At 38.8% G+C, this 27,237-nt stretch overlaps 1 long non-coding RNA gene across 4 annotated transcripts in view; it reads right to left on the reverse strand.

Annotated features, from left to right (window-relative positions):
* LOC141971408 (uncharacterized) overlaps positions 1-27,237 on the reverse strand; it is a 68,037-nt gene that overhangs the window by 5,873 nt on the left and 34,927 nt on the right. For 3 of the 4 annotated variants that reach the window (XR_012635274.1, XR_012635273.1, XR_012635276.1), the window contains 3 exons: positions 26,420-26,629; positions 18,723-18,788; positions 18,476-18,602 (listed from right to left, as the gene is read on the reverse strand). This is a non-coding gene — a long non-coding RNA (uncharacterized LOC141971408). The remainder of the gene's footprint in view (positions 1-18,475; positions 18,603-18,722; positions 18,789-26,419; positions 26,630-27,237) is intronic. The other variant, XR_012635275.1, reaches the window with a different exon arrangement.

Consider the following 27,237-nt stretch of genomic DNA (forward strand, 5'->3'; position numbering starts at 1 on the left):
TGTGTATCAAAAAACTTAAGGAACTCAAATGACTGCGACATATAAGCTTAGATAAGTTTCTGCTTGATTCTGTTTTACACGATTAGTTTATCAGATATTAGCTGTGCTTTATAACAGATCCAACTATCTATCTTTGTATATTTTTATTAGCATACAAATATCTAGGTTTTATTAGGAGACATTAACATCACTAAATGTTAAATATCTAAATGTTGATCATCATACCAGTATTTTACACGTGACATAAAGCTGGCAGAGGCACAGGAGTGATTCAACTCACCATAAACCAGATAGCAACAGTTACGTTCATGTAAGTTACATCTCCTCGTAGAGCTGGGAAATTTCTCTTGCCCTTTTTTGCATATATTTTAGAGAACTGCCTAGCCAAAATTGCTCTTCCTTTGAAAACCGAGGACTAAGAACTGGGGGTACTTCCATATATAAATAGCAGATACTAATAACCTGTTTCAATATATATAATTCTAATTTTGAAATATTGCATCGCTTTTTTTATCTGATATATAATTTTTAAAAAATGAAAATATTTTCTATGGAGAAGAAAATTCATTCTGAGTTTTGATGACTTAACACAGAGAATCTCTGGGTTATGTTCTTCATTTGAACATCCATTCTGCTACATTACAATGGCTGAAACAACTTTTTTAAAGTAAAAGCTTAAGTGGAGAAAAATAATTATGTTTTGTGAATAGTTTGAAAGTTTTGTTTCACGTTTATTGGACTGAGAAGCAACATATTAAGTCCTCCAATATTATTATAATTATTCCCACTGTATAATTCATTTGGGAATCCAGGACCTTAATGTTGTTGTCTTGCTAAAATACTCCAAGAAACCTGAACTTGGAAGCCCCTCTTACATAGAGAGGAGAAGTTTGTACTCCTCGGGATTCCTGCTTCTTGCTTCCTCCCCCATCTGAGGGATCAGATGGTCAAGCAGCAGGAAAAATAAATGTTTCAAATGTTTTCATGTTGAATTTTGTTTAACCTTATGCTGTGCCTACTTTTTTGGTTTTGTTATTTTGTTTAAGCACAATAATCTCATCTCATACAAAATATAAATGGATCCATGTTTTTCTGACAAACTGTATTTAAAATTACTCCATTTCCTAAAATCCCTTCTTTAATGTAAATGGTATTGAAATTCTTAATACATGAGTTCTTTAACACTATTTCTTGCTTAAGGGTAAGGACTCACATGACTCCTTATAAATACCTTCTAAAATACGTTACATTTTATCCCTAATAACTCTTAAATATTTTACTGTCAAGGAGCATTGTCTACTAGCAGAAACGTACACAAAGGGTTACTTGAATAAATGTATTTGAAAAAAAAATGTCTGTGTGGTTTGTGTAGAGCAGATTTAAACTCTTGAAAAGGTGATCACTATTCCCAATTATTTAACAAATAATCAATTAGCAGTTAAATTTGCCAGGTTGACACAATATATATTAGTTAAATTCATAAATATTTCTTCACCTTTCCCAAGCCACTTTAGGTACCAGTTATTTGTAATTTTCTACTCATGCTATCTGATTGATGTTGCTCATCTGTGTGCTTAAAGAAAGCTAATAAATGAAGCAACAATTGAGATGAATTCTTGGCTTTTTGAAACAAATTATTTCATGTGTTTCCCAGAGTTATTCCTTCAATTGTAAATTGATTTTGTTCATTTTCTTTCTAGAAAGAAAATGGAAAGGCAGAAACAATTTTTTGTGTTATGACTCTCACCACTGTCTATAGAAATTCTCTGTCCCAGGATCAGGGATCTACCGTGATTCCAGTAATAATCTGTACTTGCATTTACGAGTAAACACAGTGTAATTCATGACATAAAGACATGTAATTCTGTTTTCTATGACTCATCACCTTTTTTCCAGCTCCCACCTTCACATCCAAAAAAAAAAAAAAAAATTTTTTTAAATTGTGGCTAAATTGCATGGTCCAAAGCATGCAAAAGAGGAGGGTCTTCAACCTTTCCTCCTATTGCACAGCTGTTCCTTTCTTTCCCCTGCCTCTTCAATAGAAGTTGAATTATCAGTGAACATTTTCCGATCCTGCTGGAATGCTTCTGGTAGAAAGAAAATCTGGAAACCAGAAGATAAAAATTAACCTGCTGAATCTTTTCTCAAATTCTTAAAAATTGATAAATATCATATATGCAGAATGTTTCACCCAATTATTATGATTAATTCTTTTTCTTATCTCTTCTGGAGTTAAATGAAAAATAGTAACAATAAGCATTATTTAGTTGCTGGAATCCAAAAGAAAGCAACAGGTGCATACCATGCACAAATTCTGCTTGTTACATTAAAAAAAAAAAAGCTATGTTGATACACAACATAAACCATAAAATCCCTCCTTGAATTACTATCTTGTTTTACATCCCCACAATCCAGCATCACCAAAATACATAAATGATTTGCCATTGGCTTCAGTGAGTATAGAATCAAATTCTATATTTGGGGTAGGTTTTTTACTATTCGAAATTTTCAGCAAGACAGCAATGAGACATAACCTTCTCCTAAAGACAGGTTCTCATTCTCCAGCTACTCTCATTTTGCTAGATCTTAATGTTCTTCTTGAATGCCTGAGGGACTTTATCTTCCTGTTTGGCACAGTTCTAAATTGGCTTAAATCATATTTATCCAACAGTTACCTGCATTATATTTTCAAGGGTAATTTGTGTCCTTCTCCTAGAGCATTTATTTCTTGTGCTCTGTAGGGTTCCATTTTGGCCCCATTCTTACTCAGCAATCCAAAGCTGCCTGTGTGCAGGGTTGTTCACTGGCATGATGCTGGGTTTTCATTTCTATGCCGACAAGACACAGATCTATTTGTCAACCAAACCAGCAATTTCAGACTATGCTATTACCATATTGACAAGCTGGTGACTATAAAAGCATCTACGAGCATCAATTTTCTTCAGTTAAAATCAGACATAGCTGAGTTGTTCATGTCTGGCTCTTGCCATCAACCCAAACCCACTTGAACTTCTAACCCATCTTTAAAATTCAACCCAGGTTCATTGGTTAAAAACCTTATGTGGGTTTTGATTGCAAGGTCTTCCTTCAGTATTGCAGTCAAAAGATTAAGGTTTCTTACTATTAGTTGACATAAATGTGTTTTGCTTATTGCTCATTCATGCTTTTATATTCCCTAGACTAGATTATTTTAATGCCCAGCTTGTTCATCCACTGATGAGACCAATTATCAAATTTCAACTTGTATAGCAAGTTCTGTTTCCAGGGCAATGTATTGTACAGACTAATGCATGTTTCATACCTTCTTTTCTTCGTGGTGGCTACTAATACACCACAAAATCTATTTGAGTTATTACTGTTCTTGCCCTACCAAGTTCTCCATGAACTTTGATGTATTACTAAGAGACACTCGTCAGGGGACTGATCCTGCCAAGTTAAGTTAATGGAAGCTTTATCACTGACCAGAAAAAATGAGCTGTAAACCCACATAGCCTCTACTCATGTTCTTAAAGTTACTGCATGGACACTGGGTGATGGCTTTCTGCTTGTGTCCTATATATTTTTCATAAAGAGCTGGTGTATCCCAACTGGCAGATTCAGAAGCACTTTTCAGCTCTGTAATCCAGTCGCTTGTACGCTATGGCTGTATCCTACATATTGAAATGAAACTTAGGTTTACATGCTATCTCCTTGCAAACTCTGGTTTTCTTCTGAAGGAAACCCTCATGTGCAATTGCCCTTCTGTCAAATTGATCACAGGACTAGGACTGACAGAGGCAGTCTGGGCTGCTGTACCTGGCAATGATCTGAGTATGCCACAAACTGCACAAGATTTGCATTGTTTTCTGAGTTCTGGCTTGTGAAGGTGTTTTGTCTGTCAGCTGCAATGGCTTAAGGATCTGTTTAATTTTATTTTGGTCCTTGTAGCCATCTGTAAGAGTTTGGACTAAGCATTCTTTACTATTAACTAATGAATAAATAAGTAAAAAAGAAGCAACCTGGGGCAAACAAAACACAGCAGCCTGTTTTTCAGGCAACCTTATTCAAACAAGTACCTTAATTCTTGGGTGGTGCTACTGAAGTCTCTGAAAATTCTCCATAACAAAACATACTATAGCCTAAGTCAGAAGCAGTAGCATGACAGTCACTAGCCCACCTTACTGGCCTTCCTGATAGCATGCATTTCTGCTGGAGAGTTGATTACTGATTCTTGTGGTCACTCAGGTTTCCACACTCAAGTGTGACTGTGCTGATGTGAGGAGGGATCTAGCTTTACAGAATCAGAGAATCACAGAATCAACTAGGTTGGAAAGGACCTTGAAGATCATCTAGTCCAACTGTTAACCTAACACTGACAGTTCCCACCTACACCATATCCCTCAGCACTATGTCAACTACTCTTGAACACCTCCAGGGATGGGGACTCCACCACCTCCCTGGGCAGCCCATTCCAACACCCAACAACCCCTTCTGGAAAGAAATACTTCTTGACATCTAGTCTAAACCTTCCCTGGCACAACTTGAGGCCATTCCCTCTTGTCCTATTGCTTATTACTTGGTTAAAGAGGCTCATCCCCAGCTCTCTACAACCTCCTTTTAGGTAGTTGTAGAGGGCAATGGATTTTAGGACTGATATGTTCTCTTATTTATGTCCAATATGTACTTATCAGTAAAAATAAAAAAAATTAAAAAAAAAAAAAAGAGTTTTGTCCCCAGGATTTTGCTTTTAAATGACCATAAATTAAACCTACCAGAATAATGTTATTAGAACCTTTCCCAAAGCACAGAAATTAGAGGATAAGTAATGGGGAAAGGAAGGATTTATGCCTACCTAGCCACTGACAATGAAGGTAATTTCAGAACGGACTGCAAAACTTGCTTGTTTATAGAAAGTCCTTACAAGAGCAAGAGTTTCTGCACAAAGGAGTGCTGCTGTTAAAAGAAAAAGACCAGTTGAAGAACCCCTAAAATTGTGGCTAAGAATATGGTCCTACAGGGATTATACTGAAGATTAAAATACTTTGGCTCTAGTGACTGCTGTAATGAGAATACAGATAGAGATAAACTGACAGAGCTGAAAAGTATTTAATTTAGATGACAGCCTACAAAAATTAATGTGAAAATGAGAATTGCTCAGAGGTAATAGATTGAGGGTACCAGATTCATTTTTTAAGTGTTAACCTTTACATGACAGTGTGATACTGTAATTAAAATGGCAACATTCTTTGTTTGGGGAATTTATTTTACATTTCTAATTGCTTTGTACTTCCTAGGTTAGAAATCTTTTCAAGCAATTTCTGACTGACAGAAGTCAAGGATTTTTCACATCGATACAACAGAATGAGTGAGCTTCATTGTACTGAGCAACAAGATTAAGCAGTTACTTGTTTTAATTGTTGTGATTAAATTAAACTGTTCTTGAATATTAATACTTGTTCTGATCCATGTTGAATATGAACATGGAAATTCAATGAATTTCTTTCTAGCAACCCGATCCTTAAGAACTTGCCCCAAACTTTGAGCTGCTTTGATGTTCAAAGGCTTTGGCTTTGATCAGAAACTAGAAGAAAAAGAATGGGGACCTCTTCACAATATTTTTACCTTTGAAGTCTCAGGTTAAAAGTACTATTAATGTTTGCTTAAACAAGCGAGAGAATGAAGGATAAGATCATGAATTATAATAGCAGACAAATGACAAATGTTTTGCATGAAGTACATTTCCTTGTCAGGAGAGAGAACGTTCTTCTACAGATTTCTGGCAATTTGTAGAGAGTCAATTATAGGGAATAAAGAGATCTATCATTCTATTTTGGTTTTAACCGATTAAGTGGGAATAAAGAATTCATTTGGAACTTTTCCCTTTGTTTTCCTCTACATTTCATACTAGTGGTAGCAAACATGCACATTATCCAACTGTCAACAAATCCCCTAAACTCAAGCCTGGAACAGTACATCCCACATCTCCCCCATGAAAGTCTTTCATGAAAGCTCCCCTGTCATTCAAGATCATACTATTCCCTCCTCTATTTATTTGTAAGTGTCACTCAGCTCCACTCCACCAGCTTGGAAAAACGTCAAGAACTTTTATCTTCAGAGTCAGTTGCCAGTTCTGTTTAGTGAACAAGCCAGCAGGGACCTCTGGTGCCATCAATGCAGCTCAGTCAGTCCCCCTCTCTTTAGGGATGGAATATATCATTATCCCAATGGCTGGACAGAAGAAAGACGCATTTTTAGAATAGTTCTCAGGGAACAGTTACTGGAAATCTCCCCCCTTGAGACAGTCTATTGGCAACAAGTTTTGCTGCTGTGACATGAGGTATTGCATCAAGGCCCAATCCTGTCACTAATAAAGTTAGTGGGAAACGTGCCATTCTTTTCAAGTGAAGTCAACAGGATTAGTGTAGCAAATAAGAGCTAAAAAATATACCTTGCGTGTACAAATGCAAATGGAAAGTCATGTCACAAGTGGGAATGTCATTTTATCTCTGTTTTCAGAATCTGGCTTTGTTTCAAATCAGAATAAACCCCTTCCCCAAGTTTAAAATTTACACTAAAGAAAATGGAAATTTTATTTTCATATTACAACATTTCCTTTTTTGATATTGGATGTTTATTTAAATTTGCATCCAACAGAAAAATCAAGAACAGACTGTTTCATTGTTGGATTTTTTTTCCTCTTAAAAAACTCCACTTTTTTTGGTTTCCTCTAAAACAAGGCATAGACATTTTAGAGATTTTAATTTTTAACAAAACTATTTTCTGATAGAAAACAGTTTCTTTTAAACTTTTCCTTAACCGGTTCTAGAAGGCTCTTTTAATTACCAGTGGACTTGTTACACAGCTGTGCTAGAAAACATTACTTAACCTGTTCAGCCTGAATGGAGAATTTCTGTTCATGTCAGCTGTCAGACCCACAGGCTCTTAATCGCACTAACAGGTAACAGCGCCACTCTCTTGGCAAGTGAACTCTTCCTATACAGAAACAACATGGTGCTGTGATTTAATTTTTTTTTATATAAGTGTTGGTTCATTTTTTTCATAGGATATTATCATACTTGGCAATACTGGGTTTAATTCCACTTAAAATGACAGAACTGAATTGTCATCATTTTTAATGGGTAAAATCTATGCAGTTCGTCAGAGGTGCTGTAAAATCTAATCAGAAATTAAGACTGTAAAATTAATAGGCCTATATTCTATATAATGCTGTTTTATAAATGTGGAACTGTAGCAGATTTGGAGTTTCCCATACGTACAATTAAGCAGTGGTAGAATCTTCCGTTTAGACAAATAACCCATGAAATAACTGGTACACCATGCTAAAAAGTTAGGGGCTCTGTTTTACTTTGAGTAGTAAGGTACCAAATCCATTAATTCGATGCCTGGGCTTTCATTTCAGTGCATTTCTGTACTGCAGCTATAAGCCATGGGATAAATTCCCCCTCGTTTATTTTTATGCAGTAAAGGTTAAGGATGGCTATAAGACACTAGTTTTGACCATGCAGCCTTTGTGTGCAGATATCCAGGTGACAGGAGGCAGTGCTAACCCATCCCCTTTATTCAGAGAGGAATAACAGGGACAAAATGGACAGGAAAGGCATGAGGCAAGCTAAGGAAGGAGACAGTGCACAACCTTTCCTTAGCAGCATCACTGGGAAAAAGGGGAGCACAGCCAGCAGCTCCCCTGCACTGCCTTGCTCGGGGTGGGAAGGAAGGTGGGTGATGGGTGTCAGCATGTCCTCCCTCCCAGGGCTTTGCCCACAAATGCACGCGGGCACGCACGGAGCCACAGAGCCCAGGCCAAAGTCTCCCATGCCCAGAAAGAGATATAGGAAAACCCCAAGTGGGGCTCAGGATTTTTCCATGTCACAGCAGAAGGAGGGGGTGAAGAGGTGCACTCATTGGGTGCCCCCCACCCCCAGCAGAAGTGGGCAATCTGGCTGAACATATGTAATGTTATGTAACAACATAGGAGCAGCTGCTGTTGACGGTGAACGGTGGCAGTAAGCAGATAGCTAACCTTACTTCCCTGTGCTGAAATGATTCACTTCTAATGGTAATTTGCACCATTTTAACTCCGAGTACCTCCCACATAATGATTATACAGTGTTACTATAAAACCTCAGGGTTCATCTGCAGAAACATTTCTTATGCTGAAGTTCTCTATGGAGACATACTTATAAAAATTGGTACGAGGGAAAGATTAAATAGATAAGAGCATAAAAACAGATTATAGAATAAATACAGTCTTGTAGATGAGTTCATCTGGGAGGCAGGAGCTTACACTCCTGATTCTCCTACCGACTTCTGTAATACTGGACAAATTGCTTTGTTTCTTTGCACCTCAGTTTCCCAGATTTGAAAGTAGGGTAATGCCTTTTTCAGCTCTTTCTTTGCCTTATCTAAGCATGCTGTAATACAGCAGGAATACTTTGATTAGAGACATTAGCACTCTGTCTAGCCTATGGGGTCTGGATCTCAGTTTAGTCTTTAACTTGGAACAAATAATTATTAACATATAAACATGTTTCCTTTTGCTTTTGGTTTATATTCTATCTTCTTGTAGATCCTGCTATTCATTGCATCTTTATCTCCATCCCAAAAAGAACAGTGTTTGCCAAGAGCAAAAGAGCAAAATCAGTAGAGAAGTAATTTTAATCTTTTTTTTTAACAACCTGATAGAGAATGCAGCACTGTGAAAAATATTTTTTAATCTAGTTTTAAAAAATATATTTAGTAATATTTCTTTATATTAATAAAGCCATTCACTGAAATAATCTTGCCTTACACCATTAGTGCAAGGCAATGCAAAACAAAGGGAAAACTTTTGAAAAAGCACTTAAAAGAATAAATCTGTAACAAGGAATACACTTGCCCTCTATCATAACTGCACATTTAAGAGGCCTCTGCTTTAACAGCGACAATTCAGAGCATCAGTGCTTGGCTAAATGCTGCCATCCTGTAGCTACTATTATAGAAAATGTAGTTGTACAATTTTCAAAAAGTGAGCAATTTTCTGAAGTTAATTGTGTAACATTGTTTATGAATTTAAACCACACAATTAATATATTGTTCACAGACACGTATAATAGACTTTTTGTATTGAATAATGGTTTAAGAAAAAAATGTAACTCGTTTTTGAGCTATAATGATTGATTTATGAGGTAGAATTAAAAGTGCTAAGTATGTATTGGCTACTCACCAGCTAAGTGGATGGAAGTAGTATGAAAAATATCTATATATAACTAACTGCAATGTATTAATATCAAGGAATCAAAGAACTTATTTAAAGCAAAGCAAGAGAATTAACCTAGAAGTAAATGGTGAAGATTTAAGAAAGGCAACTGGCTATCAAGGGAAACTAGGCAGTTCGTGCTTATAAAAATCTTCTCTGATGTAAGGTAATGAAAGCTTTATTCTTTCAAATTTTAAAACAGCTGGATCGAACAATATCAAATTAAAAGACAGCACTCCAGTAACACCTCATTAATATCTTGCTTTGTAAGTAATGGTGGGACTTTAAATGAAATGCTACCCAATATGAATAATGGAAACTACCTGCCTCTAATGAAGAAAGGACCTCTGTGGTACCAAGGGATCTGACTTCTTGGTACTTACCAAGAAGTACTGGAAGTACTTTCCATTTTTAATTCATTTGGAAAAAAAAAAAACGGATGTCATTACACATGGTGAATGTCACATGAGTTCACAGGCAGTTCCATTAAAGAGCTTTACACCAAGTAAAAATTCTCAGTTTAGATAAAAGCTATGCACTACTGTTCTGCTGTAGCTTTTTATACTAAAAATTTTTAACCGAACAACAAATTGAAGAAGTCCCTTGTTTTATTTCACCAGATTTCTTTCTCTGAAATGATAGTTTAATAAAAAAGCATGTAAAATCATATTAATGTACAAGACTGATTTGGAAAAAATGCAGCGAAGCAACATACTACACTTTCTTCTTCACTTGTACTAAGCAAAGGAGAGTCTCGGTTCACCATTAGCTTAATCCCACAACATCGCACTATCCCTTATTTGACCTAGTCTGCTTCAGGAAAAAAAAAAAAAAAAAAAAGCATTTTCATGAAAATTGCTCTAGTAAAGGACAGTTCCTCTTGTCAAAGGGCAGCAGGAGATGGGTTTAGCAAGCATGTTTGTGTAATTTACTAAAAAAGTTAATCTAAGTGTCTCTATATTGATCATAGAATCACCAAATGGTTTGGATTGGAAGGGACCTTAAAGACCATCTAGTTCCAACCCCCTGCCATGGGCAGGGACACCTTCTACTAGACCAGGTTGCTCAAAGCCCCGTCTATCCTGGCCTTGAACACTGCCAGGGAGAGGGCACCTACAACTTCCATGGGCAACCTGTTCCAGTGCCTCACCACACTCACAGTAAAGCATTTCTTCCTTATATCTAATCTAAATCTACCCTGTTTCAGTTGAAAACCATTACCCCTCATCCTATCACAACACTCCCTGTTAAAGAGTCCTTCCCCATCTTTCATGTAGCCCCCTTTAAGTACTGGAAGGCCACTGTAAGGCCTCCCCAGAGCCTTCTCTTCCCCAGGCTGAACAACTCCAACTCTCTCAGCCTGTCCTCACAGAGGAGGTGCTCCAGCCCCCTGATCATCTTCGTGATCCTCCTCTGGACACACTTGAGCAGGTCCATGTCCTTCTTATGTTGGGGGCCCCAGAGCTGGGCACAGCACTGCAGGTGGGGGAGCAGAGCAGAGGGGGAGAATCACCTCCCTTGACCTGCTGGCCACACTTCTCTCGACGCAGCCCAGGACACGGTTGGCTTTCTGAGCTGCGAGCACACATTGCTGGCTCATAGTCAGTTTTCCATCCACTACTACCCCAAGTCCTTCTTCTCAGGGCTGCTCTCAATTTGTTCTTCACCCAGCCTGTGTTTGTGCTTGGGATTGCCCTGGCCCATGTGCAGGACCTTGCACTTTGCCTTGTTGAATTTCATGAGTTTTACATGGGCTCATCTCTCAACCCTGTCAAGGTCCCTCTGGTTGGCAACCCTTCCCTCCAGCATGTCAACTGCACCACACATCTTGGTGTCACATGATTATATTATCCCCAAAGAAAAGATGGCCATTAAGCACAATATGATAACTAATGGAAAGGAGAAGTTCACATTTAGCAATCTGGCAAAATACTAAGAGAAGACCAGGTTACAAATAAATACCTGCAGTTGTCATAAAAAAACCCCTAAACACATCTGCTAGATTTCATTGTTATTGAATAAATTAGAGCACAGTCTACTACAGATGACCTGGTGGCCTTCTAAGATTACAGACCAGAGCATGGGCTTATTCAGCCCAAAGGTTAGGGCCAGTGTCCAGAGCTGGGAAAGGAGCCAAATGTTCATGGCCAAAAATCAGGAATCAGAAAGTCAAACCAAGGGTCAGCAACAAGAGACAGGAATAAGAATCTGCCCAGGAGTTATGAACTGAAATCAGAAACCCACAAGAAGAAATTACAATTGCAGGGCACAATGCAGAGGTGGCTCTGAAAATGTGCAGTACAATGTGCAAAAGGATGCTCTGGCATTCTGCCTTGGAGACCTGCTTCTGAATCACTGCTGACATGCTCTGGCTAACCCCTTAAAAATGGGTCCAAACTGCAGAGAACCTGATTTACTACTACAGAAGAAGGTTTTATTCCAGATTAGCAATACAGAGGATAATGTGAAGGTAAGGCAGTTTGTATATCTGTGTGAAAGGTACGCGCAGTATGCATTTGCTTTCGTTCATGCTGCAAATGGGACAGCCATCTACCAGCCCAGTGCTGGTAGATACACACATGGTCTGCACTGGCTGACAGACACAGTTGCTAGAGACAGAATTCCTCCTAGTCTCTCACAAACCCAACAGCCAGCTATAGTAAACGAACTCTTGCAGAGGGTGAGTGCATATAAAAATATCCATCTCTGCATCACAATTGCAATTCATCTTACAACAGATTCTGGGTTAAACACGTTCTTCTTCGATGCCTGTGATTTTGAGAAGAGGTACTGAGGACCTGAAAGTGAGGGTGAAAAGCTTAAAAACCTCTTGACATAAGAAAGATTAATATACACATACCTACAAGAATATCCAAATGAGTAGTAAAACAAGTGCTAATAGAAGACTATCTTGTTGCATCAAGATAACTGCAGCTGCAGAAATTTTTTCCATGAAAAATATAGTGAATAGGCTTGCCCTGTACCATACCAAACTGTCTGGGTGTTGAGAGAGATGGAAACTCTTTTCTCAGAATCATACCTGTTAAAATAGATTAATAGAAGGCTACCATTTCTGCTGCTGCTGACCCAGCAAGTTCCAGAGGCATTACATCCACATACCACTTTTAAATTGGGTACTAACATGCAATTTCTGAATCTGTTAAAAGCCGTAATGAGTTAAACGGATCAAAGTTTCACTAGTATGAATCTTCAGCATTTTGATAAGCCTTTGACCTTCCTAAGGCTTTTTCTTAGTATCACTGCAGAGAGCAGTGCCAAATGGTCAGACTGGACTTCCACCTGTAATTTTGTATGCATGAAGCAGCAGTGGAGGAGGGTTGTATGTAATAGGAACTGACATGAAAAAATACAGTTTAAAAGATCAAGAATAAATCCAGGCTCTTGGATTTCCCCATCCAAAGTTTTCTTTACCTTGGACTGATACCTTCATTCCACCAAGTCAGAGGCCTTTACTCTGCTGGACTACTAGCACAGAAGAGAACGCAGCTCTCCATCCTCATACAGTTTGTGCAAGGACTAGGAGAAGTGAAGGCCTTGCATGCTCAGGGACAGAGTAACTCCCATGAGTCCTTACAAGTGCAGCTGTCTTAAGAAAAACAGCATATTGTTTGTGGAACAAAATAGATTGGGAATATAAAAGTAGTTTGAAAAGGAAACGTGTTTCTAGTGTCTTGGACTGCACCAGCTTCAGAGGTGCTTCATCTGTTTTTCTAGATTCAGACAGTTAAAGTATGGAAGTGAACTGACTACAGATGAAGAATGAAATCTAAGGCAAGCAAAGAAGGAATTAGGCTGTGACTGGAGTTGGAAGGGTTGGTGTGCGGGAGAACAGGTGGCAGTATAGCTGAAGGATGGCTTTTTTGAGGGCTGACATAATGATCAGCATGAAGGACTGCTTGCTGCCTGGGTGCACAGATGGGGCTGAGGGATGCAGTAGCCCCTCATTGCCAGGAGCAACCAGCCCAGCAGCAGAAATACACTGGCCTGGCCTGAACCCTTTAGTGCACCATCACAGAATGATAGCATAGTTTGAGTTGGAAGGGACCTTTAAAGGTCATCTATCCCAACCTCCCTGCAATGAGCAAGGACATCTTCAAACAAGATCACATTGCTCAGAGACCAGTCCAACCTGACCTTGAATGTTTCCAGGTATGGGGCATCTACCACCTCTCTGGGCAACCTGTTCCAGTGTTTCACCACCTTCATTGTAAAAAATGTCTTTCTTATATCTAGTTTAAATCTACACCCTTTTAGTTTAAAACCATTACCTCTTGTCCTATCACAAAAGGTCCCGTTAAAAAAATTTGTCCCCATCTTTCTTATAAGCCCTCTTTAAAGTACTGAAAGGTTGCAGTAAGGTCTCCCTGCAGCCTTCTCCAGGCTGAACAACCCCAACTGTCTCAGTCTTTTTTCATAGGAGAGGTGTTCCATCCCTCTGGTAATTTTTGTTGCTCTCTTCTGGACCTGCTCCAACAGGTCCATGTCTTTCCTGTGCAGAAGACTTCAGAGATGGACACAGCACTCCCAGTGGGGTCTCACCAGAGCTGAGTAGAGGGGCAGAATCACCTCCCTCGACCTGCTGGCCACACTTTTTTTTATGGAGCCCAGGATACAGTTGGCTTCCTGGGCTGCAAGCACACATTTCTGCCTCATGTCCAGCTTTTCTTCCACTAGTACCCCCAAGACCTTCTTTGCAGGGCAGCTCTCAATCCCTTCATCCTCCAGCCTGTATTGATACAGGGACTTGCTCTGACCCATGTGCAGGACCTTGTACTTGGCCTTGTTGAACCTCATGAGGTTCACATGGGCCCAATTCTGGAGTTTGTCCAGGTCCCTCTGAACAGCAACCTGTCCCTCAGGTGTGTCAACAGCACCAGTCAGCATAGTGTCACCTGCAAGCGTGCTGAGGGTGCACACAATCCCACCGTCCGTGTCACTGATTAAGATATTAAACAGTACTGGTCCCAATACAATCACAGGCCCAGGTTCAAATTCCTTCTTGCCCTGGTTCCTTAGGACTGGTGCCTCACATCCCTTTAAACAGCACATCTGGTTTGTGCATGGCTGTGGGCCAAGGGTTCTTGTATGCAATGCATTAGCATGAGAGTTTGGAGAGTTTGTGTTGGTGAGAAACACAGTCATGGTTTGGTATTTTGGAATCATGACAGACTGTCTCTGCTACTTGGGCTTGCAGATCCTGTTGAAAGTGGCAGCCGTGAGGTACATCTCTATGAGAAGAAAGGCGAAATGGGCTACGAGCTTCTCCCTACCCACACATAACAGCTCTGCTCAAGCAAGTTTTGGAGGCACCACTTCAGAAGTGTTGCACATCCCCGGAATGGAGTGTTCTCCACTACAGCCCTGTGACTCCTTACCATAACAGTTCTCATTAAACTAAATCTAGCTTAGGTATATATGTTATCTTAGGCACATAAGAATTTAAATATGAAAATATTGTGCGGTGGGTTAGACCACCAACTTCTTTCTTAGAAAATATCATGTTGAGGATTTTGCTATGACCTCACCCTATTTTTTTACATGAAAGAAAAATATTGTCTGACTTCCTTCATAGCATATTTTACATCTTATTGACAAATCACTTATGACACTAATTTATTAGCATAAAAATATTACTATACTCAAGACAGCCTGCTTTGATTTACTAGATCAGGGTTTTTCACATGCCAAGGTCCTATCATCTCTGCTTGATCATTAAAAGTCCCTTGGCTTGCTTTTTTTTTGCACAACAGAAGAGTTTTGTCCTGTTGCCTTGGCTAAAATCCTGAATATCAGAATGGCTTTGCAGCTCAAAGGAAGATTCACTGAGTTGATGCTCAAGAAATACGGGATGGGTTTTTCAGAACCACTTTAGCTCCTTGCTGCAAAAGTCAATGGGAAAGTAGGGAAAAAAAGGGGTACATAAACACAGAAAAGTAAAATCTAATGGCAATTAGAGACAAGATGCTTAAACTGCAACATTGTTTTTATCCTCTTTATGTGAAAACTATTTTTGTTACATGCAAGAGGAAGGACAGGAAAGAAATACCTATATGCCTTTTGCATACAAGTAGTGTTTCAGGGGTTGATATCTGCTTAGTTTTGTGAAAACAGCAAGACCCCATTATAGAAGCTGGACCCACTGACTGTACAAAGAGGCATCTGCTGAATTCCACAGAGGACAGACATGCAGAAAAGTAGGAATTAAAGTCTTTTTGCCAGTGTCATTTTATTACAAAGATGATGACTGTCTAATTTTGTAAATTGCCGTTCCAGGTTTTTTCCTCTCTTGCACAGGTGTGCCCTCCCCCCACCAGTTTCCTTTCACTACAGCAGTCATGCACAACTGGAGACTGGCTACTGGTACTAGTCAGAGTAAGCAAGCCCTGCATCACTAATATTCCAGACTACAAGAGTCCATTCAGAAAACATATTAAAGATAGAAAACTGAGACTAAAATTAAAACTTACAATCTATCCCTCACATAAATTGATTTAGTATTTTGAAAAAGAAATCAGAGTCTCATTGACCTAAAGTTTGTGGCTCAGATGAAATCCATGAAAAATCAATTGACTTATATTTAATTCAAGGATTTTTTTCTGAAAAAAAGAAAAAAAAGTCTTAACATGTGACTGAAGATAACTAATTATTTTATCTTGTCTTCACTTCTTCAGTCTGAAGAACTGAAAATCAAACAAACCAAAATAATTACACTATTATTTAAAAATAATTGAATGGGATGTGAATAACAAATTCAGATGCATTTTTAAATCTTTCAGGCATTCTCTGAGATTTTTATATATTTGTTTCAGCAAATGCTCTTTTAGCCATAGCAATAAATTTGAACACCTGTTGACTGTGTACCTACCAGTCTCTCAGCCAGACCAGATCATGCTGTAATATATTTCCAAAGAGTATGTTCTTATTTTGTCTGAAAAGTAAACATGTCATCTGCTTACAAGGAAGCAAGTTCGCTTGTGAACACAGGAAATAAAAGCATGGAGATGTTACATATTCAGCATAAAAAATAATACGGAGTTTTGAAACATGAATAAATATATCAGAATAGTATATAGGTCTAAGTTCAATTTATGTAAATGAGCAAAAGCCGATTAGCGATCATTTAAGTTGCATTAAGGAACAGACCCTACACATGCACACACACACCTTAAGAGCTGTGAGGAGTACACTTGCTGCTTTTTGATCTTCACACCGCCCACCAGCATGGCTTATAACGTACTGAAATGCCCTAATGTTTTCCCTTCCCTCTCCCTCTCCATCAGATATGAAAGCACAGTATAAACCAGCTGTGTCAAACTCTCATTCGGAAACAAAATCTTTAGTAGGAACTTTGTACGTGTGTATATATATATATATATATCGGAAAGTCAGCACATCTCATTGTCGCATACGCTGCGCATTAGAAAGCTTATTCTGTCCTAGGATTGCTGAGATGCTTGGCAAGACAGACGGCCAGTCTCTCTGTCTCCCTGATGGCGTCTGCATTGCTGCAGATTTGTCATGTAATTCATCGAGTTGAACTTAGCACATAAATTTTCAGTTATGACTAAAAAGTTAGAAAATTCTCCACAGATTAAAACTACATGCCTGTACTGGTAGTCAAGCAGGGAGCACTTAGGGGAACAAGAGTAGGAGCAAAGGATCATTCCCGGAGTGTGAGAGTGTCTTAAAGAAAGGAAGAATAAGCTAAAAGAAACACTGGCAAGAAATAAATCCTGTGTTAACTCCTGAAGATCCTACGCTCACACATTTTCCAATCAAATATCATTCAATATTTAAATCACTCCCACCTTAGGTGTCAGGTTAATGAGATTTTTTTGAGAATTGAGATCTCAGTAAACCAAAAGCTTCTACCACAGTCTGAACTCTGAATTTAAAACCATCATCTCCACAATAAACCACATCCTTAACTGTGTCAGACCAGAGCCCAGATCCACACAACAGAGGAGATCATGCAGACCCTTCCACAACACAGAAGCAATACAAATCTGTGTTTTCATATGAAATCTCAGACAGAAAGACCAAAAGGAACAAGGTCCTTTCATAATAAAGACTTGAACCTTTCACCAATACTATGTCATCATTAAAAGGCTGTAGGCAAATTTCATTAGTTTACTCAGTTTTTCTCTTAGAAAAGCAGACTTTCAATCATTATTTTACCTACGGTAGGCCATGCTATAGGACTGAACTACAAAAACCTGAAGTTCTTACCAGTGAAAGATTTAACCTGGATGGAAGGAAAAAACATTACTGTCTGAACAATATTTTTGAAGAGGGTTGTCAGAATCCTTACATAGTAAATGTATGTATACCTACAAAAAAAATAATTCATTTTAATTCACTCTTTCCTTCTAATTTCGTAACATGTACCGCTACTCTAAGGTGTACTGGTTTCATTATTACCAATATCTAAAGTAGCGAGCTACCCAGAGATCTCTTCTGCTTTTACCATTTACGCAGCATACATCTTTGGTTTATCTTAAAAGTTATTTTTAACATTAAGTAATTATATGACTAAAAGTCTTAGTGCACAGTTTTACTGCATAAATATGACATCAAGTAACAGATGTCAATTTGCTTTACAGAGCATTGTAAGTATCTGTACAAACACCTTCTTACTGATGTAACACAGCCTGCATTAGGAAGAAGCAAGGAGTGGTGGAGTGTTTGCCTTAACTACATCAGCAGACTAAAGCAATAAAACTTTAGCTGCCGACAAGCCTTCTTACTCTACCACTCCTGTGTGAACAAGACTGAATGCAGAAGACATGCAGAAAAGATAAATTCTGAAGTGGAAAGCAAAACCAAAATAATAATCAGAAACAAATAAAAATCCCAGCCCAATGGCAGCTGTGCCAATCCTACTTTGGACAATACTAGTTTTCTTCCAGTATTCCTGCCAAAGGAAATTCCTCTGTATTTTCTTAAGACATATTAATTTGAATGAGAAGCAAGAGGCTAGATGGAAAGAGGGCTTTTCTGATAGGCTTACCTGAAGTGGTTCAAAAACAGGGTCTGAGGAGATTCACAGGCACAGATTCTTAGTGGAAAGACAGTAGTTTCAAAATTAAAAAAACCTGCAAGGCATAACTGCATTCCCACACCCTTTTCCTGTGATTTTTTTTTTTCAGAGCAGGGCAGATAGCAATAGTACTCTTCTAAGGGCCTTGGCCCCTTGAATAAACTCTGATTTTTACTTACATATTAGGTCTCTCTCAATACAAGGATCCCAGTGGATCTGCAGCCAACTAGTACCAGCACAGTCCTGCTCCAGGATCTTGTTCTTGGTTCAGGTAGGCAACAGGTGGGATGATTCTCAAACTATATGCTAAGAAAGAAAATAAGTAATTTTAAACAAAAGCGGATACATTCAGACAAACAAACAAGCAGACCAAAAAAAAAAAAAAAAACCAAAAAAAACCACGACAAAAAAAACCCCAAGAATTACCTGCAAGTTATTTTCCTGTTTATTCTTGTATTTCTAAGTGAAGCCAGGTGACATGGACACAGAAGACTGTAGTGAAAACAAGGGGAGTGGAAGGTAAATGGGAGAGATACAAACACTCACCTATCTATTTCAAGGGAACCAATGACCAGAATAGTTGCTACTTTGCAAACTTGGTCCAAGTTCCTGTTTTGTTTGATTTGGACTATGTACCTGAACTTCAGTCTACCACCGTTGCCCATGAAACATTACTAATCACAGGGCTACAGGGAATCTTCTCCTTCCTCCCATTATACCTTCCCCTACAAATATATTACTATTATTATTATGTGGTCAATGCCTAGAGAACAGAATTAAAGAAACCCATTCCACGCAGTAGGTAATAGCCTGACAGGGTCATCTTTTTGGATGAGGCAAGCCAAGGCTCAAATCTGTAGTTACCACCCAGAAGAGCTGTATCATCTGAAGGATTTATATCAGTGCAGCACATGTTTCACACCTGTTAATTTCATCATATTCTCCTCACCTTTTTTATGTTTTCAGTAGCCAACAGTGCTGAGAAGAGTAGTAGCAGTAGTCAGAGTTTCTTAGGAAACAAAGATTTCAAGGCCAGATATAATCAGTCTAGCAAAGAGATGCCAGAGATCCATGTGGGTCTTCAGCAGTGGGAGCATCAGAAATTGTTACTCACAGGTGCTGATGTGTCAGGGATTTGCATCAGTGGAGACCAAATTAACTAACTATGGATATACACTACCAGTGTCACTACTTAGTACTAGTCTCAGTGAGTGCTTGCAAAGAGTTAACAGAAAAAAAACTGAATACTCCTGAGTTTCCACAGTCCAGGACAGGAATGGAACATCAGAGGTGCAGTTGTGGTTAATTCTCCTTCTCCACATCCTCCCAGGAAAGGCTCAGACATTATAACACATTATTTTGGACCTCTGGACCTTGGCTGCCTTTTTTTTTTTTTTTTTTTTTTGTGAGCACTAAGTACCTCATGTGCCCATCTGATCCCTTACAAGCAGTGATCTAGAGTGCTCACTGTATTGTCTCTGTCAGCTTCTCAAGTACATTGCTCAGAAATGGAAAGTTAGTCCAGGGGTAATAACCAAAGTATAGGACTAATTCATCAGAGGAAGGCTCCTCTGGTGTTTGATGGACTGTTTGCAGGAAGGGAAAGAATAATCATATCTAAACACACAAATCTTTTGGTCCAAAACTCATGGTTTTGTCTACTACAGTCCTTCCTTGCATTCTGTTTTTGATTGTGCTCTCGATCAAATGTACTGAACCCAGGGAATTAGAAGCTGTGATACAAACTGGGCAGATCGCTGACGTCTAAGAAGGTTTTCTGAACATCCATGTTCCTTTCAGTGAAGTGAGATGACAGCAGTCAGCTCAGACCTGCAGCATGCTGTGGGCACTGAGCACTGATGACATGGTTTACCACCCATGGTTTACCATCCTTTCCTTGAGAAAGGATGTGGCATCAGATAGGAAACTTTTCTCCAACTGTAATAAAGCTACAGCATTGCCTGAAATATAAATTCCTCCAAGGGTGTTTGTACCAGCCTTTGCTCTCAGCCATCAGTCTCCATTCTCACTCAGGGTCTGTGCTTGGGTACAGCAGCCTTTGATATGACCACAGCTAATCAAAAAAGGTACAAAGGTGGGGTTTGCAGCCCTTCTGAATAAGAAAGTTAGAGTTAGCTTCATAAAAAGCCTTTGAAGGAGGAGAAAAAGGAGGATTCAAAAGCAGGATATAAAGACGTATTAAGTTCTCTTCACCCCTGCGGTGTGGAACACCATTATCATGACACAAAGGAAATATATAGACTAACTTTTTCTCTTTTTAAAAATTTTATTTAAAAAAAAAAACCAAACTTCAGCTTCATCTCTTTGTGTATAGAGAATTGTTTTACCTCCTTTTTCCTCATTTAAATAAATCTCAGGAGGAGGGAGAACACAAACAGGTGCTATTTCCCACATGCGTTGTTTTACTAGTCTGTTCCTTCAGTGGGGTTTGGTTAGGTCACTCTGTTATACAGCACATTATTTTTAAACAGTGCAGTGACTCCTTCCAAAATGTTCCTTCTTTAATGAAATCTGACACATCAGAAAGGAGAACAGGAAGTTTTTGTTGTTTGTACTTATAATCTTAAACCAACTATTGCTTATTCCGCGCGTCAGATAGCACAGCAGACAGAGCGAGCAAGCCTTCAGACGCTGAACTCTGAACTTCGGCCAGACCTTGCCCCGGTCAGCTCTGTGACAGGAAAGCAGGCAGACTTTGAACCCCGGGCTCCAGGGCTGCTGCAGGGTTGCGAACAGAGAAACAGCTGCACTTTGCAACACGAACTTTGTACTTAGACACATGCACATTTAATCTCTATAACAGAGCTTTTGTTTCATTACTTATTAACATCTCCTCCTTGAGTAAAGTTCTTTGTTAATGAAGCTTTAAAGCATGGTATGAGGGTTTTTTTCCAACTTCCTCTCCCCAAAAAATAAAACTCACCGCCCAACTTGATAGGATTACATTAACTATCAAAAAATGCAAAAAAAAAGTTATGCCTTATGCACCTTCTGTATACTATGGATATTTGTTGTTCACTCCCTTCTGAGCGACTCAGCTGTAATAATCAGAACTAATTATAGAAATCAGGCAATATTCTGTCTTTGCAGAGATCACTTCCTGAGATGATATCCACAGTAATTCAGTCTGCAGCAACATTCAACCTTATCTAACAAATCAGATGAAAAAAAATAGTAGGAAAGAAACAGACCATTCACACTAAAAAAACATACTTTAAGAAAGTGTCATGGGATGTTTTGAAGTTGTACAGCTTTTTGCTACTGCTTTTACTTTGGAGCAGAGTCAGTGCTTGGCTTCTGAGTATTTCACCATAACGTATGCTAACATGCACAGCACAGCAAATTCATAAAGATATTCAAGGTCTAGATCAATTTGTGTCATCCATTAATTAGCCCTCGCTAATATATAGCTTTGATTGGGAACAGAAACCGATCTAAACAAGGACTAAATGAAAACCTCAAGAGAGGGGCCATATAAGATGCTTAAATAATTTCTGTACCCAAAGTAAAATCTGAGAAGGGGCACATACACATTTACTGTAACAAAACCTAGTAACAGAAAGGTAGTGGAAGGTCCCAGTAATGCCCCATTGTGTCTGTGTAGTCATAACAATATGGAATGGCAAAAATGATTAAGAAAGTAAAGGTTTCCTGAACAATCCTTCATATGCAACTAGAATAAAACAAGTATTTGGAAGTATATTTTCTTTGTCTTCAGATACTGCAAGTATTTGCCACAGCCTGTTTGAAAGAAATAATCCACAGACAGAGGGATCACAGTTACACTCTTCCTATTTTCCATCACTATCATCTTTTCAACATGAATTTCTCTCCATGCCTCCATGGTCAACCTTTTTCTCTTCCTTTCATTTATTTTCTTCCATATGATGGTGGGAGACACCCCTACCCCCACACCACCCAGCTTTCCTTCCTTTTCATTAACAGAATGATACAAAAAAGGAAATTTTCAACTACTCTAGAAAGACATGAGGAAAAATAATAAGTCAAGAGGTTTCAAACCTCTTCCTTAGGTGAAACTAGGTTGGCAGAACTCAGAAGCAACTCAGAAGCTCCTGAGATTCTTTGTGAGAAGTCCACGACTTTTCTTATTTGGATCTATTTGTTTATCCACCACCTTCAGTACACTGCTTTGCGAGCATCGTCATTCATCTAGTCCTAGAGTTTGATTTGCATTCTTTGCAGTGAGCAGACTGACAGAAAATGACAGAATTACTTTTCTTGTGTTAGTACTATTTTGGGTAACAGTACTGTTACCCTCCTACAACTGCAGAGCAGCTGGCACAACTACAAGAATGTTACACATATTTTCCTTTCTATATCCAGAAAGACATAATTTCTCCTCCTTGAGGTGCCTCCCCATTATCACCTCACCCCTGGAACATGGCCCTCACGTCACATGGGTCTACCATGGTGATCATAGGATTCAGCTGTTTCTAAGAATAGACATGATCATTTGAAATAGATCCTGCTTTATTTCTGGGTACAGTTTCTGAATGCTGTTACGACAATAAAATCTTTAGGTTGGATTCTGTATAACACCTGCCTGCTCCTACCATCAGTTAATCAAGAACGTCAGACCTGTCTCCATGAGAGCAGGCATGAAGACCTGTACCATTTGCTTAGCTAGGGACAGCAGAAGATGTAAACTTGAATGAAGCCAAGCAAACCCTACATCTCTGTGAACAAAGCAGGTAAGCTTCTGGGAAACTATGACACCTTTAATTAAAATAAATAAATAAAAGTGAATAAATGTGGAAAGAGTGCAGAGAAGAGCAACAAGAATGATTTATGTCTGGGAAAAAAAAAGGCTCCTTCCAATGAGACACTGAACTAAATGTGTTTTGCTTCAAAGAGAAGATTACAATCTTTAAAGGACTAGACAAGAAGAAGATATTTCAGAAGACTCTAAATTAGTGGGCAGACACACAACAAAATCCAATATTTGCAAGTTCAATATGGAGATAAAAAGCACTTTTAAGTATAATTGGCTACTGAGATGAATTGTCAAAAGATACAATAAATTCTCCATCACTAAAACTATTTTAATTATTGTATGCTTAGTTTACACTAGACCCAGACGTCTCAGTCAACACAGGTCCAATAATCTTTAAATTTATCTAGCTTCTAGCACAGGCCACCCCCTCTGTCTGAAAATTGTTCCTGTTGCTAATTCCAAATTAGATTATTTTTTTCCTGAGTAATCCAAGGTCAGAGAATCATGACAAGTGGATAATTACTGCATGCAACGCCAGGTCATATAGACTTTGTTTATATAATACTAGCATTCCTCAGTCTAGAGCATCCAGAGGGGAAAAAAAATCTGTAATGTCTAATTCAGGTTAGAAAACAAAACCAGCAAAATAACCCCAACCAGACAAAAAGGAGTAGCGCTTTATATGTAAATTTAAAAGTATACACTGTTGTGTACAGTATTGTAATGTGCTTTTATCAAACCCATCATCTACCACAGAGAGGAAAGGTTTCACACTAGCACTATCAAGCACTCTACCAATTGACTTCCAGAAACTTCAGTATTGTTCTATAGCCTAACAGGAAAATACAGCTAGCAGAAAATTATTTCTCTTTTTGGTCCTCTAGGAGTTTACATGAATAGCTCCTGTTAACACTAATCAGAGTTAAGGGCAGAAATCCCCCATGGAAAGCCATGTTGTCTGGGGATATGTCCATAATTAATATGTTCTAAGAGTCTAATTCTGAAACAAAGTAATCAGGCTTAAGATGAGTTATATTGAGACCAATAACCTCTGACTGCATATTTGACTATATATATGTATACTGTATCCAGTGTCAGACCAATGTACAGTTTACAAGAGAACTTCTGATAAAACGAGTTATACCTTTGCTGTATTTGGAAGCATGAAATACAAATATACAACAAGAAAAAACCACAGTGGGGTTTGTTTCGTTTTGCTTCTTACCCTTCTTTGTAACACATCATTATTATAAATGTTAATGCTCATCATTGTTCTTTTTCACATTGTAGTGCCCAGGCTCAGCAAAGCTAACATAATCCTAACACTTCTGATGTTACAAACTAAAATTACCATGCAGCACCATGGGAATATTTGTAATACGAAAGATGTGGAACGGGCACTTAGTGACAAATACATAGAAGAGAGAAGAGGAAGCTGGATGGATTGAACATGAATGATTTTGCAAGTAAGAGATGTTGTAATGGGACAAGGAATACAAAATAAAATTATGCCAATGTAATTTGGTTTCAGTTTTATTTAGGATTTATGTCACTTAAAGAGACATTTTCAAGTCTGTGGCTGCTGATGCTCCAACACAATTGGTGCCCAAGTCATACATAATGTAGTATACAACACAGTATATTAACTCAGCTTCAAAGTGTTAATATGTCATGAAACTTAATTCAGATATCAGAAATTATGCAAAGGAGGTAGAGATGTGGAAATACACTCTTGTTTCTCAAAGGTGTCAGCCAGGCTTTGCTTTGTGGCCCCCAGTCCAGGAGGACATAGCAGCAGCTCACTCTAAACCTCTTTCACAAGGTGAAGAGCTGGGTGGCTCTTCACCCCAGTATTTTTGGCAAAGAGATCCTGTACTGAGGGCAAAACAATGCATTAAAAAAAAAAAAAAAAAAAGCAGAAGCTGTCAAATACAAGACAGCAGCCCAGGTTTTGCAGTGTCACAGCTGCAGATACATTTTAAACCTCAGATGTGAAAACTGTATAATGTAAACACAGAAGAATTTATCATTTTCTTTATCCTCAATAAACCAAAGTCCTAGCTTTAGTGCTGTATAGATAAAGAATCCAGCTGTACTTTCTGAATGTCCCTTAATAGATGCCAGCAATGGTGACAAACTGTTTTCTTGATCGGCAGCTGGGAATAAAGATAGCAAACCTCCAGCACTATTAGCTCAGTTGGGAATGGAATTGCACAGAGACTCACCTAGTGCTTCTGTCAGCTGAGAATGGAGCCCATGACAATCGACAGTACTTAAAATGGAGGTAAAGACCTTCTCACATTTCCACACATGCTGGTTTTGTGAGTCTCTCACTAATTGCTCTCTCCCTGAAAACTTCCAGACTTCATACAAGCTGCTACTAAAGGAGACTATAAACAACCTCTACCAAAATTGCACTGGAAACAGCAGAGGGGAAGCATCCACAGGAAACTTTTGCTTGTGACATGAAGCTTTCCAAATCCCCTTTGGAGACACTTCAGCTGATGGAAGAGGAGTGTGGTTCACTGTCTAAGCCTAAAAGTGACGTTTACCTCCTGACACCACCGTATCATTCTTGCATGACCTTGGGCCCTGATTCTTTTAAAAAGAGGTTTGAAGAGATAAATCTAATTGTCTCTGTGTGTCACTTCATCTATAGAAAAGGAATCATAGAAGACAATCTAGGCTATGTTTTTCTTTTTATTGTTTGTACTAAGCTGAGAGGGAAAAGGGATGCTTCTATTATTCAGATGTAATAAACACACTCACAAGAACAGACTCAGACTAGCTGGGCAATCCAGTATTTGGAGACAAAGAAAAATAAACTAGGACAACAGATGAAGTTCAGGATTCCCTGCAAGAAAAACTAGGTAACAGGATTGATCACAGCCCTGTACACTAGCTGAGGCAGGACATGTCCCTCCTCAGTGGCCAGTTTGTAGAAGGTGAGAAGAAATGAAACAAAGCCAAAAGATGCTGTCTGCAGGAGACAGCTTTCAGGGGTAAGCCCTGTGCAGGAGAGAGTCCCCACACGTAGTAGAGAAATTTTGCTATTATTTAAGAATACCAAGAAGTAACAAGGGGTTTTATTCTGTATCCTTTCACAATCGACTAAAAATGTCCCCTCTCTAAGATCAGCATCCGATGCTACCAATCCCCCAAAAAGCATTTCCTTGAACATATGCTCAGGAAAACACCATTCACAGTGGCTGACAATCTGGGAGCCTGCTAAGCCATCCTGTTACAAATACACACCATTAACGTAGAGTTAAACATTTTCTAAAATTATAAAACAGTAAAACACATCACCATATCATACTTCACCATCACCTACTTCAGAGAACACCCAGCTCCCGCCTGCACTCACCAGCTTACTTCTGTTCCATTCCTTGGTAGCAAGAGCTCCAGGTTCTCCTTGTCTCCCCTTGGCCAAGTTAAAGCGTCCTGATCTCTCTTAGGTGCTCCTCATGAGGGTTCGCTTCCTACTTTCTCCTCTAATGGCAATCTCATTCCAGAACTTCTGCCAAATATGGCTAGGAAGGCTTAGTTTTCCCGTCCCCTGTTTTCTGCAATTAAACTTAGGATATAATAGAAGACTTAGGATATATATAATTAAGGCTTAGGTTGTAATAAAAGGGACGCTCTTTTGTTTAAATTCTCTGCCCTACTGTGGCTGCTTTAAATTTGTATTTCTATCATTCTCTAATTAGTATCTCTCTTCTGTCTTAAGGCTGGCTTTTCCTGTTTATAAGGCTGTGGTAAAACATCATCAATCATTTAACCTAGAAAAAGTGATCATAGCAACAGCTTACAAAAGCTATAATTATCAGTTTGCTCTCAATATTACAGAGAGAATAAAAATTACAATTCTAACAAAAAATGGGTATGAGAAAGGGGTTACCTGAATGATTTAAACTCTTCCTACACAGACAGCACAACTTCTGGGGACTTCCTCATAATAAATAAAAATATCTCTGTGAAGCTAATTAGTTCAGGTGTGGTAGCAGGCTGATGACTCTAGAGGTGGTTCAGCTAGAGACAGTTCAGGTATTCACCCACTACCAAACAATATGAACGTATTTTCCCCATCTCTCATGCTCTTAACCCTGTTTCCACAAGCATCCTCACATGCAGGAAAAGGAAAAGCAGAGGAGCCAAGACAGCAGGCTCACCAGGGTCAAGAGC

This window comes from Athene noctua, chromosome 1 (assembly GCF_965140245.1).
Source record: "Athene noctua chromosome 1, bAthNoc1.hap1.1, whole genome shotgun sequence".
Classification (NCBI taxonomy): domain Eukaryota; kingdom Metazoa; phylum Chordata; class Aves; order Strigiformes; family Strigidae; genus Athene; species Athene noctua.